This window comes from Nycticebus coucang, chromosome 1, assembly GCF_027406575.1.
Source record: "Nycticebus coucang isolate mNycCou1 chromosome 1, mNycCou1.pri, whole genome shotgun sequence".
Lineage (NCBI taxonomy): Eukaryota > Metazoa > Chordata > Mammalia > Primates > Lorisidae > Nycticebus > Nycticebus coucang.
Window position 1 is genome coordinate 29,972,564 of NC_069780.1, and position 17,929 is coordinate 29,990,492.

At 34.6% G+C, this 17,929-nt stretch overlaps 1 protein-coding gene across 3 annotated transcripts in view; it reads left to right on the forward strand.

Moving 5' to 3' along the window:
• BANK1 (B cell scaffold protein with ankyrin repeats 1) overlaps nucleotides 1-17,929 on the forward strand; it is a 282,885-nt gene that overhangs the window by 181,038 nt on the left and 83,918 nt on the right. The window lies entirely within an intron of this gene.

Sequence of the window (17,929 nt, forward strand, 5' to 3'; positions counted from 1 at the left end):
CCTGACAATTGTAAATTGAGCTTCAATAAACAGTCTAGTACAAGTGTCCTTATGATAAAAGGATTTTTTTCCTTCTGGGTAGATGCCCAGTAATGGGATTGCAGGATCAAGACATTATTCTTAGTAAAGCATCACAAGAATGGAGAAGCATGAATCCTATGTACTCAATTTTGATATGAGGACAATTAATGACAATTAAGGTTATGGGGGGGAAGCAGAAAGAGGGACGGAGGGAGGGGGGTGGGGCCTTGGTGTGTGTCACACTTTATGGGGGCAAGACATGATTGCAAGAGGGACTTTACCTAACAATTGCAATCAGTGTAACCTGGCTTATTGTACCCTCAATGAGTCCCCAACAATAAAAAAAAAAGCGTCCTGACAGATGAAGACCTGGGGCCAAGCCTTACGCTAAGAAGGCAGAGTGAGTTCTACTTTATAATTTGCCCAAAAGGGGAGCATCAAACTATTTTGGGCAGTCCTAACGACACAGGTGAGCCCTAAAACTGGTCTTGTCCCCATGGACATTGAATGCCACTGTGTGCACCCTTTTGATCATAACCTCTGTTGTGATCACAAACACTATAAAATCAAGATATTTCTATGGCATGGCCTATTTGTCCACCTTATTGGATATTAAATTAATTTGAGGAACAGGAGGGTATTTCTTAAGTATCCAGTTATTTCCAGACAAATAAAGTAGCTGAGGTCTTCTAAAGTCTTTCTTTTCAAGTATTTTCTGACCTTGTATCAGGAAGCTCACATGAATTACAATGCTGAGCCAGACCCCTGGTCCTTCCAACCAATAATCTTATCCTTGGCAAAAAAAATGAGTCAGTTCCATTATTTCTCCATTGTTCTGAAAGAAAAATGTTAGAACTATTATAAGAAGAGCTATTTTAAAAATAGATGATTCTATTTTACATGCATAAAGATGAATACATGCTCACCAACAATCAAATATTTTTCTTGACTTTCAACAAATCCCAATGAAAAGACAACGTATTAAAATTTATTTTTGAAGAAAATAAAAATTTTTTTAAACATTATTTTAAAAACCATTTCTAAAGCATTTCTGCAAGTTATAAGAGAAAAAAGGGAAGACCTTCTGAAAACAATGAAACTCTGGTGGTTCCATTTACTTAGTTTTGTAATTCCAAACCAGAAAGTGATGGACTTTATTTTTAGAATCACAGCATTTTAAAGCAATCCTTCAAAGACTTTCAACCTAAGCATTTTACATTTTACATTTCAACATAAGCATTTTACACATGAGAAAATTGAGACCCAAGGAATTCGCTGGTGAAGATAGAACAAATCTCCTCCTTCATCATGTTAAAGTCTATGAGAGAAGATAGTAAGCAATTTAATTACAGTAATATATATTAAATTACTGTATACAATTACAATAATACATATATGCCTAGAATAGAAAAAGCACTGAATAAACATTAAATGCAAGTATTATTGTTACCTTTTAGAGGTAGTCTTCTAAATTTATATTCATTCTTCACATACATGTTTAGCTCCTGATCAGATACTTCCAGATCTATAGAGCTTTTCTTTCTTTCTTTCTTTTTTTTTTTTTTTATAGAGCTTTTCAAGAGCCTTAGAAAAGTTTCTTGGTTTTATTTTTGAAACACACTGGAAGAATTTAGATGTTAGTATCCATAATTTAATTTGTTACAGTTTCTTTCTTTCCAACTGACCAAAAAAAAAAAAAGAATAGCTTGAACACAAGAAAAAATGTCTTTATTTTTGGTTAATTTTTTTTTTTTTTTTTTTTTGTAGAGACAGAGTCTCACTTTACGGCCCTTGGTAGAGTGCCATGGCATCACACAGCTCACAGCAACCTCCAACTCCTGGGCTTAAGTGATTCTCTTGCCTCAGCCTCCCGAGTAGCTGGGACTACAGGCGCCCGCCACAGCACCTGGCTGTTTTTTTTTTGTTGTTGTTGCAGTTTGGCCGGGGCTGGGTTTGAACCCGCCAACCTCGGCATATGGGGCCGGTGCCCTACTCACTGAGCCACAGGCGCCGCCCATATTTTTGGTTAATTTTTTTATTTAATGTCACAGAGTTTTGCTTAAAATATAGTTCCTATTGAACTACATACACAGACACAGTATATTCCTTGGAAACACGAACTATGTAACACCTAACTGACATCACCAAATCTTAAAAAGCAAGATACTGTAACATTTGATTTTATCAATGTAATCCTACACCCTTTAAGGTTTAGCTTTCCTACTTAAAGGTAAAATTGACGTTATTTGGCAAAGAGGCTAGCTAATCATTAAGTTTGGACTAACACATGCTTCTTGCATCTAAGCTTTTTTAAATGAATTATCAAAGAATATACGACAAGGGAAAGGAGCAATAATGCAAATATCAGGCACAATCAGTTTTATAAGTTGGAGATCCAATATGCCTGTGAAATGGCAGATAAGAAGAAATAAATTTAAGTAAATGTTTGCAAGGTAATAGCCAATGTAGATTCCTGTTATTTACCCCATAAATGCATTAATGTACACAGTTATGATTCAATTTTTAAAAATCAAGAAAATCAATATTTTATCCAGCAAGAATCAAATAAATAAATAAAATAAAAACAATGGTAGCCTTATGATAGCTTACCTGTAGCAAAGCCTTTCTTAAGAAAAAAAGCAACTGTTTTGGTAGCATTCAAAATTATATAGCATTGGTTTTTGACCATATTAAATTAATTCCTGTAAATGATTTCAATGGAAACCAGTAAAGCTATGAATAAATCCAAGAGAAAGATGACTAAACAACCTGGTATTGTGAGTTGGAAAACTACTTGGCTTTTATTGAAATGCAGCAAATGACTCACCCTGCTATTAACTGTTTCTTTTCACAGAGTCAATTATTAGCATTTTTAAGGGATAAGTAGTTTTTAGAAAGGCATATAAACTGTGAGAAAATTATAAAAAAAGCCTTAACAAATTGTATAAAATTTGTTATTTGTCAGGTTCTTAAAAGAACATCTCAAATGTCTATTTTTCTCTATAGACATCTGCCACATTCCTAGGGACTGCTAATTTATATATTTATTATACATATATACAATATAGATTTATGAAAATGTATGAATAAATACATATATTTTGATAGAAATTGCCAAGTTCTTCTCCCTAGCTGGTGAACAAGGTTACACCTTTACAAGTCTGTGGAGAAGAGTGCCCAATTTTTCTGCTGTACCTATCAAACTTAAAGAATTCTAGTGACATCTCACTTCTCTTACTATAGAAGAGAGTTTAAACATCTTTCCCTATGTTTTCAAATTATCTATATGTCATTTTCAGTAAACACTCTGTTGCTATTCTTTGCCCATTTTTTGTGTTTGTGTTGCTAATTCTTAGTCTTTCCCTTCTTTATTTCAATAAATCCTCTAAATTCAGGGGAAATTAGCACTTTGTCCATTATATAAATTGCAGAAGTTTTTCCTCCCAGTTTCTCATTTGTTTTTTCACTTTGCTTACATTAGGCTTTATTCTGTGAAGAAATTCATCATTTTGTGTTGACAAGTTCATTAACAATTTATGATAGTCCATTGATAGATAATTAATGAAGCATTATAAAGAATTCTACATGTGTCTTTCATAGCTTTTGTCATCATTTTTAACATTTAAATCACTTACCCATTTAGAATTTATCTTGGTTTAATAAGTTGAGGATTGAATCCTTTTTGATTTTTCCAAGTAGATATCTAATTGTCTGAACACTAGAACTTTCATTTTTTTACCTCTGATTTGCTGTGACATAATTTTCACATAATAAAATACCCTGTGGATTTGGGTTGATTTCTATTGTTCTCGTTTCTGTTCATAAATGAGTCACTATAAATTAAACTACAATCTCTCCTTCCATTGCTCTTCTTTTTCAGATTTTTTAAAATTCCTATTTATATTTTCTTGACATTCAAACTTTACAAAAGCATTATATAATTTTTTAAAAAATATTACTGAGATTGCTTTTATTTGTAAATAATTTGAAACAATTTACATTCTCATGATGTTGAGTCTCTCTCTCCAAAAGCAAAGTATGGTGTTCCATCAACCCTCACCTTCTTTCGTGATCACGGGGATAGGTCTTCTTTTTTTCTTTGTTTTGCTCATTCTTGTTAAATTTATTTCTCATACATCTTATTTATAATAGCAATAATCAAATGCTATTGGTTAGAATAGCCAATATTCTAACCAATAGCACAGAATATTCTAACCAATAGCATTTGATTATTGCTATTATAAATAAGATCTTTATTAGCATTCTTGTAAAAGATGTTCTTTATGTATGATGAAGGCTATTAATTTATATATGTAGACTCCAGTACCTTGCTAAATAATTTAGATGTTTGTATTATATTATACATGATTTTAAAGGCCTTTGCATGCATATCTTAATCTGCAAACGGTGATGGTTTCACCTCTTTCTAATTTTAGTGCCTCTAATTTTGCCCTCTTGTTAATTGTAAGTATTAACCCGATGTAGTGTTATTTAATACATCACAGTGGGCATCCTTGCCTTGTTTCCAACTTCAGTGAAAATGCCTCTATTATCTTCCCATTGAACTTGATACCACCTTTGGGACTGACATACCCTGTTTCCCCAAAAATAAGACATGCTCCCAAAGATGCGCTAGGTCTTATTTTCAGGGGACGTCTTATCTTTCCTGTAAGTAGGTCTTATTTTCGGAGGATGTCTTATTTTTGGGGAAACAGGGTAGATCTACCAGGTTATATAAACTTTCATTGGTCCTCATTTTGGGAATTGATTCCTATTTATCAAGGATGAATGTTAAATTTCATCAAATGCCCTTTTTAGTATCAATGAAAAGAGGACTATTTATTTATCTTTAGACTAAGTAATATAATAAAATACTAGACTAGATTTAATAGTACTGAATTATTTCTGTAGCCCTGAAATAAATCCCCTGTTGGTCATGATATAGTTTTCTTATAATGTGCTGATGGACTCTGCTTGATAAATTATATTATTTTAACATTGAAATGTATGAGTGAAAATATCCTATAGTGTATTGGTTTCTGAAAACATTGCTAGTTTTTGGTCTTCATGGTTGTAATAGAATTGAGAAGTACTTCCTTTTTTAAAATATATGTTAGCACATTTTAGTAACACTAGAATTATATATTTAATTACGTATGCTGATCTATGGCAGAGAAAGTCCCTCATCTGTGAAAATGTTCTGCTTTCTTCATCATTTTTTCTTCTTCTATTTTTTCTTAGCTACTATGTTAGTTCTTTTGTTAATACTTAACATTCAATGATATAAGATATCCACCTATTTGCAAAGGAACCAGGTTGTTTAAAGGGTAGCCAAGTTTCGGCTCTCACACAATAAGAGCCTTCCTGAAAACATAGCTGTGAGCAACAATTCTTGGTGTAACCCTGCCCTCCACTGTTTCTCTGAGCTATATTAGGTATGGCCTGGGCATGGGCATAGGGATGGAGGTTGTGCCACCCCTCGCTGGAATCGCCCAGGAATCTCCTATCATAAGCAAGACTTCTAATCCTCCCATCTTCCCCAAGGGGACCCCGCCCTTAGGAAGTGTACTGTACTCACTCTCCCAAGATCTGCCACAGCTCCCCTCTTTCCACAAGAGTCTCTTTGAGGCTTCCTTCACTTCCAATTTCTGTCTCACAGCTCCCAAGGTCATCCGGTACTTTCTGGCAACCTTTTATTTTTATTTATTTATTTATTTATTTTTTTGCTGTCTTTCTTCTAGTTTCATTAGCAATAGAATTTGCTATTTTTATTTTCCTTTCTTGATTTTGGGTGAATTCCAGAGAGCTGGGGGAAATGATGATTGACACAGCCATCAAACAGAAGAACTAGGACTGTGTTTTAAAGACAGGACTTTAACGACCCCTGTGAATTAGCATCGATGTCTATGGCTCTAATATTAGTCAATCCTCTTGTAGAAATAAAAAGTATTATTACTCTTAGTTACCTGAAATTCCTTCTCTTGTGAAGTCTGGTAAAAACTGCGTTTTCATTTACTGTGTTATTTATCATCCCTAAGAAATACTTTAGTCAAATAAGTGCGCATTTACTTTACAATAAGCTAATGTCATTTATTTAAATATTAGATTCTCTTTAACACAAATTTTGAATGATCCATAGCTTTTTAAGAAATTTTTTATTCAATGAACATACCTATATTTATAAAATATAGAGCTCCTAACCTACCTTTGGATTATCATCCATGTTTCCTCACCTGATTTATTTCTAATACCCAGGAATACGTCATTATTATGTAAAGAAAAAAGTTGTATTCTATTTCATTCGATCAGCAAGTATATTCAATGAATATAATTATGAAGTATGATTAGAAAACACTGCCAACCAAAACAACAAATTAAACCTATTTTATGCATACAGTAATCTTTTTCTAAGGCTGTATATATGGCTATGCATGGGATTTCACCAAGATTATGTAGAGGATTTCTCTGAAATTTGATCTCCTTAAACAAGTAAAAATTTATCATTTTTGTAATTTTCTAAGAGCAATTTTTAAAGATTTTATTTTACTTTTATCTTCTCTTAAGGTACACTGTAACTTGTAACTATTCTCTAACAAATTTTAACTTGGTTAGGCTTCAAGCGTTAGGTTATATTTTCTTTTCATTTTTAGTTACAAATGGAAATATCACTGATAGATGTTTAAAGGTATATATATTCAAAGTGCAAAGCCAAGTTATAGATAATCTGAGGTTAAATTAATATTTTAAATTTCAAATATGTATTCACCACCCACTCTCAACTATGGCATTGACATTCAGCCACATCCTTTGTAAAAGGAAAACTAGATGAAGTGCATGGAAATCTTTTAGACATTCTGTCTATGGCAGTGTTCAAAAGACCAGACTCAGAAACCATCTAACTGCGTGTGTACTTTGTCTCTACCACTGCATACTTGTGACCTTAAGCAAATGGTTAAATTTCTGTGCCTTAATTTCCTAGCCATAAAATAGAACCTTCTACAATTTGTTCAAAACAAATTGTGAGGACAAAGTGAGTTAATCAGATAATGTGCTTACAGCAATGCCTGCCACAGAGTGGTAGCTGCGACAGTTGCAGACAAGCCCTTTCAGATAATTGTTGGAAGACCAGATTATGAATAACTGATCTACTTGAAGTGTAGCATAGTCTTCACAGATATTTAAAAACTAACCATGAGGGCGGCACCTGTGGCTCAGTGAGTAGGGCGCCGGCCCCATATGCTGAGGGTGGCGGGTTCAAACCCAGCCCCGGCCAAACTGCAACGAAAAAATAGCCGGGCCTTGTGGCGGGCGCCTGTAGTCCCAGCTGCTCGGGAGGCTGAGGCAAGAGAATCGCGTAAGCCCAAGAGTTAGAGGTTGCTGTGAGCCGTGTGACGCCACGGCACTCTACCCGGGGGTGGTACAGTGAGACTCTGTCTCTACAAAAAAAAAAAAACTAACCATGAGATTAAAGGCACTAAGTGGATCTGATTTAAGGCTTCCACAACAAAGGAATTTGAGGGAGAAGGAGACAAAAGGATGTTCTGGGTACTTCACATGGAACAGCATTATTTGTCTTGAAGCGTTGCATTTATCAGTACTTCAGGGCCTCCCCAAATTAGCTTATTCACTGTCAATATTATTTTAATTCATTTGCCAAAATGTAATCCAAATAGCATATTGGACTGAGTTAATGTTTTGGCAAAGGCACAGCACTCAGAAAGAAAAGTCCAAAGTGCTTAAGAAATAAAATTTCAGAGCCAATCAAAATATGTTTCCACTGTATTAAATCATAATTCTGTTCAAAGTAGATAAGAGCAGGGAGTGTAGACCTGCTTCAAGACATCCTAATGCAAGATAAGAAACACCTCTATCCTAGGTGAGCAAAGAATTTCATTTACATTACAAGAAACTAAATGGTTATAATTTGACTAAATTTTATAATTTTAAAATTTTATAAATTTTATGATTTTATAATTTTGTAAAATGCTATGTACAATTTAAGTTGCCACATTTCTGAAAGACATGAAAGACCTAAGAAAGCTTGAAAAAGAGGAATGGAAAAGTAAGAAATGTTTAGGAAAGAAGATGAAAGAAGAAAGTTATTGGTTATGGTAGTTAGCCTAGGATGCAGAAGCCAAGGTCAATGTCATCCTCCCTTTAAGACCATGGTGGAATTTTATGAAAATGGCACTGAATAGTTGTTCTTTTAGTATTAATAAAAATGATAGCTCTTCCCAGCTTCAAGATCACTAGCTTGCCAGAGAAAGTTATTTGCTTTGACAAAATTTTCCTGACTAAAAAACAAGAATATAATAGTTTACCAATGACCTCTCAGAAATCATTTCTTTTGAGACATAGTCTCACTCTGTCACCCTAGCCAGAGTGCCATGGCTGCAGCTTAGCTCATAGGAACCTCAAATTCCTGGTCTCAAGCAATCCTCCTGCCTCATCCTCCTTAGTAGCTGGGACTATAGGCGCCTTCCACTATGCCCTGCTAGTTTTTCTACTTTTAGCAGAGACAAGGTCTCACTGTTGTTCAGGCTGGTCTCAAACTCCTAACCTCAATCAGTCCTCCAGCCTCAGCCACCCAGAGTGTTAGGATTACAGGCATGAGCCACCACACCAGGCCTGACCTCTCAGAATTTTTATACATATAACATACAATTTGAAGTGAAAGTACTACTAAGGGATGTTATCATTATTTCCATGGATAGTTTTATAAAATAACAATAATTCTTAAGAAACCAACTTAATTAAAGATAGAATTTCAATTAGATCTAAGAAGCAGCTTGCTGATTATCACTTTTAAATATGAAAATGAGATTCTGATGGAGAAATAAATGCCATCTTCATTCTCAGAAACTTTTAAAACAGAAAGAAAACTGCCTTCCTAGGTTATTTTAAATACCTATCTGCATAAGAAAAGGGAGGTGAAATGAGATCCATTGAGTACCTTGACAGTTCTGAGATTATGTGATCCTAGAGTGACAGCTACCAGGAAACTTTGAAAATCTGTAACAATCGTTGGCCCACTGAAAAGTGGAGCAGCATATTCGACCAGGTACAGAACCTGCATTAGAGGGCTGCGTTCTGGGTTCTCCAGAGAAACACAACTAAAAGCTAAAAGGAATCGCCTCTCTCTCTCTCTCTCCATCTCTCTCTCTCTCTACACACACACACACATACAGACAGCATGCAACAAAAAGCACACTTTTTAATAAAGGGAAAAAATAAATATCTAATATTGAAGTCACATTTGACTTCTGCAATTACAAGAGGTGCTGAAATGTGACTTAGATTCATCTTTTGTTAACGGTATAAATTGAGTATTACAATTTTAATACAAGTTTCTCCTTTCTTCAAATGTGTATACATTTTTGACACTGTGTGTGGGAGAGAGAGGGAGAGAGAGAGAGATTTACTATGAGGAAATGGCTCACATCATTTTGGAGGCTGCAGTGAACAAACTAGAGAACCAGAGGCCCGGGAGAGTTGATAGTATAGTTTCTACCCAAGTTCAAAAGTCTGAAGACCAAAAGAGCCAATGGTGTATATTCCAGTCCAAGTCCAATCCTAAGCCTAAAGGCAGAGAAGACAAATAACCTAGCTCAAAAACAGTTAAGAGAGAAGGAATTCTTTCTTATTTCATCTTCTATTCTGTCCGGGCCTTTAACATATTGGATGAAGCTTATCTACATCAGGGAGGGCAAATTTTACTTAATATACCGGTTCAAATGTTAATCTCATCCAAAAATACTGTCACAGGGACACACCTAGAAATAATGTTTAACCAACCATATGGAAAGGCTCAAGTCCCAGGCAAGTTGGTACATAAAATTAACCATCACAAAATCCAGTATTTTCTTCAGTCTTAAAAATGTATTACTATTTAATAGCTATTAAATTCCATAGCAGGATTTCATAATATTAGAGCAAGGGTGTTCAAGTTTAACTTGTGATCTGGGAATGAGTGCTACTTACTCATATTGCTGCTGCCGTATTAGTTGACTTGCTTTATAACCCAGCGACCAACTGCAGGTAAGAATGCTGGCACGTGCCTCTGATCAGTGCAGAACATATTCCAATATGAAAATAAATTTTAAAACATTTTAAATAAAAACTATATTCAATATGTAATAGAAGACTTCAAGGTCCTGGCATTAATTGTAAGTAATACCTACCTCTAGCAAAATGAGTCCTTGTATAGTTTATGCGTTTACTGAAGATTTATGTCTTATCATATTTCCAAGGACTAGAGAGAGCTTACTAAGAGTCAAGAACAAATTTAAGCATAAAGGAAAACTGTATATCTAAAAGCATTAATTCACTTATTCTCTCATTCATTCACTCAGCAATTATTTATGTGGCTTACCAATCACTGTGATGGGAGCTTAGAGATGTAAAGTTCTCCCTTGGAGAAACTCAAAACTCTCTTCTTGCCGACATTAACAGATAATTAAAAGTGCTCCAATAAATACATGTATAATGGCTAATGTTTGTGACAAAGGATCCAAATGATATGCCTGTGAATTGCTGTAGGACCCCTGAGACAGGTGTTTCAGGCCTTCAAGATGCACATGGTCTTCAAATGGAGCTTGAGTACTGGACAACAGAACCAGAGTTTGAATGGACTAGACCTTTCTAATTACATTCCTGCTAACTCCCCAAGTAAAAATGGTCCAAGAAAACCAGGTTGCTCACTCGCTTTCTGCCTCTGCGTGGAATAACATAAATGAAAATAATCACTGGCTCCTGTGGTCAAAGAAAACAGGATTCAAATTATATGGATCTTGCTGAGCCTCCATTTTCTCATTTTTAAAATGTGGATGATAAATTCACATCTCTTGAGTTTTTTGATGATAATAAAAAATAAGGGCAACTGTATTTGGCCTTTTTTAAGCATTCCATACATGGAAGTTACTGTTATGATTAAGACGTTGTCATGCCATGCTCTCTGAACCGGACCACCCTACCACTACCGCCACCTGACAGTCCTTTCTGACTCGGAAGCTCTGTATTTCACGTCAAATTTGCTTCGCCTGGATTCATTCTTCTAATGTGATTGCTCCTCGGCCACACAGTAAGATTTTTAATAATATACATGTAAGACCCCTAGGAAATACATTTTAAGTTGCATTAAGTTCACCTCATCTAGAAAGAACAAAAGAAACAGAGGGAAAAGGAGATGCCAAGAAAATGTTAAGTGATCTACCGAGGTTTCCACAACCAGTTAGAGGCAGAAGTGGGGCTGGAGCTGGGTTTCCTGATGACCAGTCTAAATCAAGTTGGATCTTAGGAAGGATGGCTGTTTAAACACACAGATTGATCCTCCGACCTTCTATTACCCACACCTGTGAGGAATTAGTCAAATGGATAATCAGTTTAATTAGTTATAGAAAACACTTACTATAGCATTTGCTAATGATTAGCAAGTAATGTGTTCATGTGTTGTGTGTGACGTGTGTGATGCGTGTGAGTGAGTGTACTCATCTAATCCTCATAAAGCCTCAAAAAAAGGTGGACATTAATATTATTCCCTCATTTGTAAATGAGGAAACTAAGTCAAAGAGAGATTAAGTTCTTTCTCCAAGGTTTTCCTGCTACTGGATAGCAGAGCCAGGATTCAAAATGAGCCTTGATGGCTTTAATTTTCAGCATATTGCCTCTTATTTTTCATATTATCTTATATACTCATTTTGATACTGAAAGTGTATATATACATTAAAGTGTACGTATATGATAAAACTCATCTCATTGGCAATTGTTCTTGTGTTATCTTCTTGGGTTAAGCTCTTGAGATGTTTGTGGTTAACCATCAAAACCTAGCTTGTCTTGACTCTTTGAGGTTTAATTAACACTAGAGATAATTTATATGAGTTAAATATCTAACTAATACTGTTGAATTTTAACATAGCAAATTCCATGGCATTTTTTGACTCAAATTTGATGCTTTGTGGGTTTTCAGAACATATGTTCCTTTATAAATATAAAACATGAAAACATTTTCTATGTATTAAAACAGCTTTTATGTTCTAATTAGTACTGAACTAACCCATACTTTCACTTGCAAGGATGTTCCTTGAGAAATAAAGTTATTCGTAATCATGCATATGTTATTGCCATTAATTTTCTATTTTTGTTATTGTTTCGAGTTGCTATGAATGTTTCATTCACTTTTCTCCCTGATTTATAGGCTACTGGACATAGGCTGCCCCAACAATTTTTTTCAAAACGTTTTACTACAACTCCTGATTAAGTTTTCTGCGACATTTCTTCCCACTATTACACTAGCTGTTGACAGTAAACATAAAAGATAGCATGTATGTTTATTCATCACAGCCTCCAGACCTGTATTTTGATAAGTCCTTAAGAAACTCTTTCAAGCACTACACCAGTCTTTGAATCCTCCAGCTTGGATCATTCTTATATTTCATTTTTATAATATGAAACTCATGGATGATAACAACCCCGTAATAAATTCAAAACAAGAACTGACTAAAAGGCATTGCTGTTTGGCTCTGGAGGTCATTATCTAACACGGTAGGAAGGCAGCACCTTTAGCTCCTTGACTTCCCTGTACATATGTCACGTGACCATGGAGGCAAGACCCATCAGTGTCCTGGAGGTAGGCACACCCACCTCATCTTATCTCTATAGCTGGTGTGTCTGTTACCTGGTATCTGACTCCTCGCTTGTTTTATATGTCTACCTAGAAGTTGCATCTCTGAAATATCAGCCTTTCCAGTTCTCAGAAATATCTTACATACCAGGAAGGAGGCCTTCTAGGTTCAGATTTTGTTATTCCTAAATTGAGGAATTTATTGTGTTTCTATCAAATTTATCTGAATTGAGTAACTTCTTAAACACTGAACTCTCTTTTCCTCTGTCTTTTTTTAAAAACTACATCAAATCACCCATGGATGGATATTAGCATTTACTAAACAATCTACTAAGAATTGTAGTATAATGTTAACATGAACATCCTGTAGCAGTGAATCACATTGGGAGCTTTTAAAATACAGATTCCCACACTCCACTTCCAGAGATTCTGATTAAACTGATCTAAGGTGGTCACTAGGAAATCAGTATTTTTTGAACTCCCTTAAATAATTCTTGTAGGCAGCCAAGGTGGAGAGCCAATGCTTAGAGTCATGTCTAGGACAAAATTGCACTTCATCCCTCACACTCACAGTGTTTAGGATGTGTTTGGATCCTCATGGCTCCCAAGGGCAGGGATTTTAATTCTATTTCTTGAGTATTCTAGGTGCAGATTTTCTTACTGTCTTTGTGTTTGTCTTCTACAGACACGGAGCAATTCTGCTTACTGCTCCTAACATTACAAAATACAACTCTGCTAGTTAAGATTGCTCTCTAAGGTAACAGTTGCCAATCAGCTCCAGAAACACATCTGTAGACATCAAAGTTAGATTTCTGTACCTCGTGGGTAACAGAGGGCCTTCATCTCAAAAGGGATAAGTCAGGAATCATTTCTATAGTTTGTCAAAAGGGGTAAGTTAGGAAAACAATACTTTTAAGGTTTGAGAACAGTCTTAGTGGGGAATGTGCACCCGAGGGAGTTGCTGGAATAATCAGTACTTTAATCCTTAGAACATCTAAGTAAGTTTGTGAGGAGTTACTGTTAGGTCAGTTTGTTTATAGTTGTACCCAGAGACATAAACATTTGGATGACTGTTTAAAAAGTTTGAACTTTAGTACTTTGAGATAGACATCATGGTTTTTATTTGGTACAGTTTATCCTATTTAAAAAATGTGAGTTTTCATGCTCAGTTTTTTCCTTCACAATACACCCAGCTTTCAGCAGGACTATTTTTTATGTTATAAGATTGATGAGAAAAAAAAGTGCTGGATCAACTAGTTCTTTTAGTTTTTTAGTTCTTTGAGGTATCTCCATGTTGTTTTTCAAAGAGATTGTGTTAACTTGCAATCTCTCCAAGAGTGTCTAAGCATTCCTTTCTCTCTACATCTATGCCAGCATCTATTGTTTTTGGACTCGTTAATAAAAGCAATTCTAACAGGGGTTAAGATGACATCTCATTCTGGTTTTAATTTGCATTTCCCTGATAATTAGAGGCTTGGAGCATTTTTTCATATGTTTATTAGCCATTTGTCTATCTTCTTTTGAAAAGCTTCTTTTCATGTCTTTTGCCCACATTATAATGGGCCTTTTGTCTTTTTCTTGCTTATTTGCTAGAGTTCTTTGTAGATTCTGGTGATTGGCCCTTTGTAGGATGTATAGCTTGGAAATATTTTCTCCCCTCCTACAGGTTGTCTATTTGTTCTGTTGATGATTTCCTCAGTTAAACTTTTTAATTTAATCAAGTCCCATATATTTATTTTTGCTGTTATTGTGATTGCCTTTGGGGTTGACTTCATAAATGTGTTGCCTGGGTCAATATCTAAAAGAGTTTTTGCAACATTTTCTTCTTGAATTCTTATGGTTTCATGCCTTGCCTTTAAGTCTTTTATCCATCTTGAATTAATTTTTGTGATTCATGAGATATATGGACCTTGTTTCATTCTTCTGCATGTGGCTATTCAATTTTCTCAGAACCATTTATTGGATGGAATTCATGTTTACAGTGTATGTTGTTGTCAACTTTGTCAAAGACCTGTTGGATGTATGTGGATGGTTTTATATCTGAGTTTTCTATTCTGTTCCATTGGTCTATGTCTCTGTTTTTGTGCGAATGCCATGCTGTTTTGATTACGATAGCCTTGTAGTAGGTTTCTCATCTTCTCTTTGTTAATCTTTCTCATTAACAGAGTAGTTAATGCCTGGTGATCTACAGCAATGGAACAATATATGATATATTCTAAGTAAAAATATAAAGATGAGTCATTAAAAATCTGAGTAAAGTTTAAAATTTACTCAAAAGAGTAAAGTTTATTCTCTTTTTATACAAATCAATGTATATGTGTTACTTGTATGTTCAAAAGCATAAAACCCAGCAAGGTAAGTCACCTTGTTATTTTTAACTGAAAGTCCTGACACTAATCTATTCTGGGAGCCTTGCAACTTGGGAGTTGCAATCCTCATGAAGGTCCCAGAAAAACGGTAAGGGTATGATGCCTCATTGGATGTGGTTTTCCTTCAATGTTACCCTATATCACCAGAAAATGGTTTAGGTTTTTAGAAGAGAAAAGTTGTAATAAATAATTATTTTAATGTTTCTCTTCATTTAATTCAGGTAGGGGAATTCAGGCTATATTCCCACACATAAAATGATAAGACTGAATTTAGGAGTCAGTTCTAATAATTAGTTAATAACCATTTCTTACTGACTAATGATGTCTTTTATATAAAAATTATTACCCTGGTATTCAGATGTAGTAATTCAGTTTAAAGCACAATGTAATTGTTTTTTGATATGTCATCAGTCATATAACTTTGCAATGAAAAGTCAGACCTGGGATGTAATCCTAGATGGCGCACCACTCACACTGTGTGATCCAGAACATCTCAAATTACCTGAGATTTTACATTTGTATCTTATTTTCGAAATTTTTGGTTTGAAGTAATTTTACACTTACAAAAATAGTACAGAGAAATCCTCGTATATCCTCACCTAGCTTCCTAAAAAGTTAACATCTTAAATAACAGCATAACAATTTTCAAAACTAGGAAAGTACTATTGATTAATCTATAGAACTTACTCCAATTTAATCAATTCCTAAGATATGTTTTTTGACCCAAGGTCTAACCTAGGCAGAATATATTTATTGTCCTGTTTCCTGAGTCTCCTTTATCTGGGTCAGTTTTTTCTTTTTATTTCATGAATAATGTTCTTGAAAAGATAGTTATCAAAATCTCTCCATTTGGGGTTATCTGATATTTTTCTCACGATTCAATTCAGGTTATGTATTTTTGGTAAGAATGCCAAGGAAGCGATATTGTGCCCTTCTCATCACCCTGTATCAAGAAACATGATGTTGCTATATTTCATTACTGATAATGTTACCTCTAACCAGTTGAAGAATATGGTGTTGGCTAGATTTCTCCCTTCTAAAGTTGCTCTTATTCTAAGAAGAAGATATTGTTTAATGATTATACATCTCTCTCTACCATCCTTTTTCTCCTCTTCTCAAGTATGATGTGAAGTGGTGGGTACAATGGAAAATTTAACCGACACTAATTAAGCTGGTGGATTCCCAGTATAATTTTTTCTACCTATTCTACATTTTTTAGAATAGTGATTTGTTCTTAATAAAAGACTCAGTTTTATAATGAATGTTTATATGAATATAGTCTTCTAAAAGTAGTCCTAGGAAATTTGGCCTAAGAGCACATTTAATACCATCTTAACATTTTGGTACTGAATATACCCCAGCTCCAGCAGCAGCCATATAGTAAATGAAAGACAAAATGATTGTATTCTGCTTCATTTTTTACCTTAAAGATTCCAGAATAAAACTGAAATTATCTATCATTCTAGCTATGTCATTACCAAAACAGAATTAAATGAAGAAAATTGCATATTGTACAACATAGAAATTTAGTGACAATTTCATGTAGTTATTTGAATATTCCTTTCTCATGATTTTTCCCCCCCACTGAAGCAGTCCTTGCTTGGTCTCAATTCAATCTACAATTCTTGAATAATTTAAAGAAAGTACCTTGAAAGCAGAATCACTTAGATCCAATATACATTTGGCAGTGCAACATAAAGGATTCAGATTTTATACTTGGATAACTTAAGTATGACTGAGCTCGATCCAAGGTTCACAGAGGCCAGAGCAGTGATCTCACACCTCTCAGAAAATGGGCAATTAATGGCACTTAAGCTCACTGCAACTGGAATACAGTCTGACAAGAGGAAAAGCCACGTGCTCTGCGGCCATGAACCATGATGTTGAAGAATGCCACCTACAGGGACCAGAATGAGCCAGAGCATTCTCTTGTAATCAGCATCATGAACAGGGAGTGGAAGATGAACAGAGAAGTTAGAAACTGTGTCAGGCAGTCATCCCATGATATGCTGACCTTAGATTTCACTCTGCCTAATTAATAAAGAGAAAAAGCAGGGAGTAGATTTTTGTGCACAATGACTAAAAGTTGCCTGCCATCTTCCTATAATTATTTCCATTTAAGTAAGTTATGTCTTCATGTATTATTTGGGGCTAAAAAGAATCAAAACTTAAGATTTTTGACTTAAATATTTTAAAAGAATAATTAACTCATGCTTAATGTTTTACTTGGTACTCTTATACTTAATATTTTGCTTAATCCTCCCAATTCCTGTAGAAGTTAAATTTTCCTCCTATTTTAAAGATTAGAAACTTAGCCATGGGCAGAATATAAGTGGCTAACATCATGTTACATAGGCAAGAAATTGGTATTGAGAAAAACTGAAATTATCATGAATTTCAATCATACATGTTAGCAAGAAGGATATTTTTTAACTCAAGGAAGTTTGAAAATACTAAGTTCTGTAGACCAGTAAAATTTTATATTGTGCATTTTGAGTTATGTTAAAAGCTTAAAAACTGATGCAAGACTTCTTACCTCATAAAAAGAAAAGAATTTAACAATTTTATTCATGAGAAACCATCAGTCTGGTTACCAAAATTTGGTTGAATTCTTTGAAATTGAATTATCTAAACAATTAAAAACTAAACTTTTATTAAATCATTAAGTATCAGCACTGTTTATAAAATTGTCACTGAAAAAATATATATTAGAATTGCATAACAACAGTATATATAAAAAGTTGCCGTCCTTTAAGGATCTTTTTAGGAGGTGATCAGGTCATGAGGGTGGAGCCTTCATGAGTGATATTAGTGCCCTTATAAACAATGCCTAAGGGAACTTGCTACCCCTCCTACCATGTGAAGATACCTAGAAGTTGCCATCTCTGAAGTAGAGAGCAAGCTCTCACCAGGTATTGAA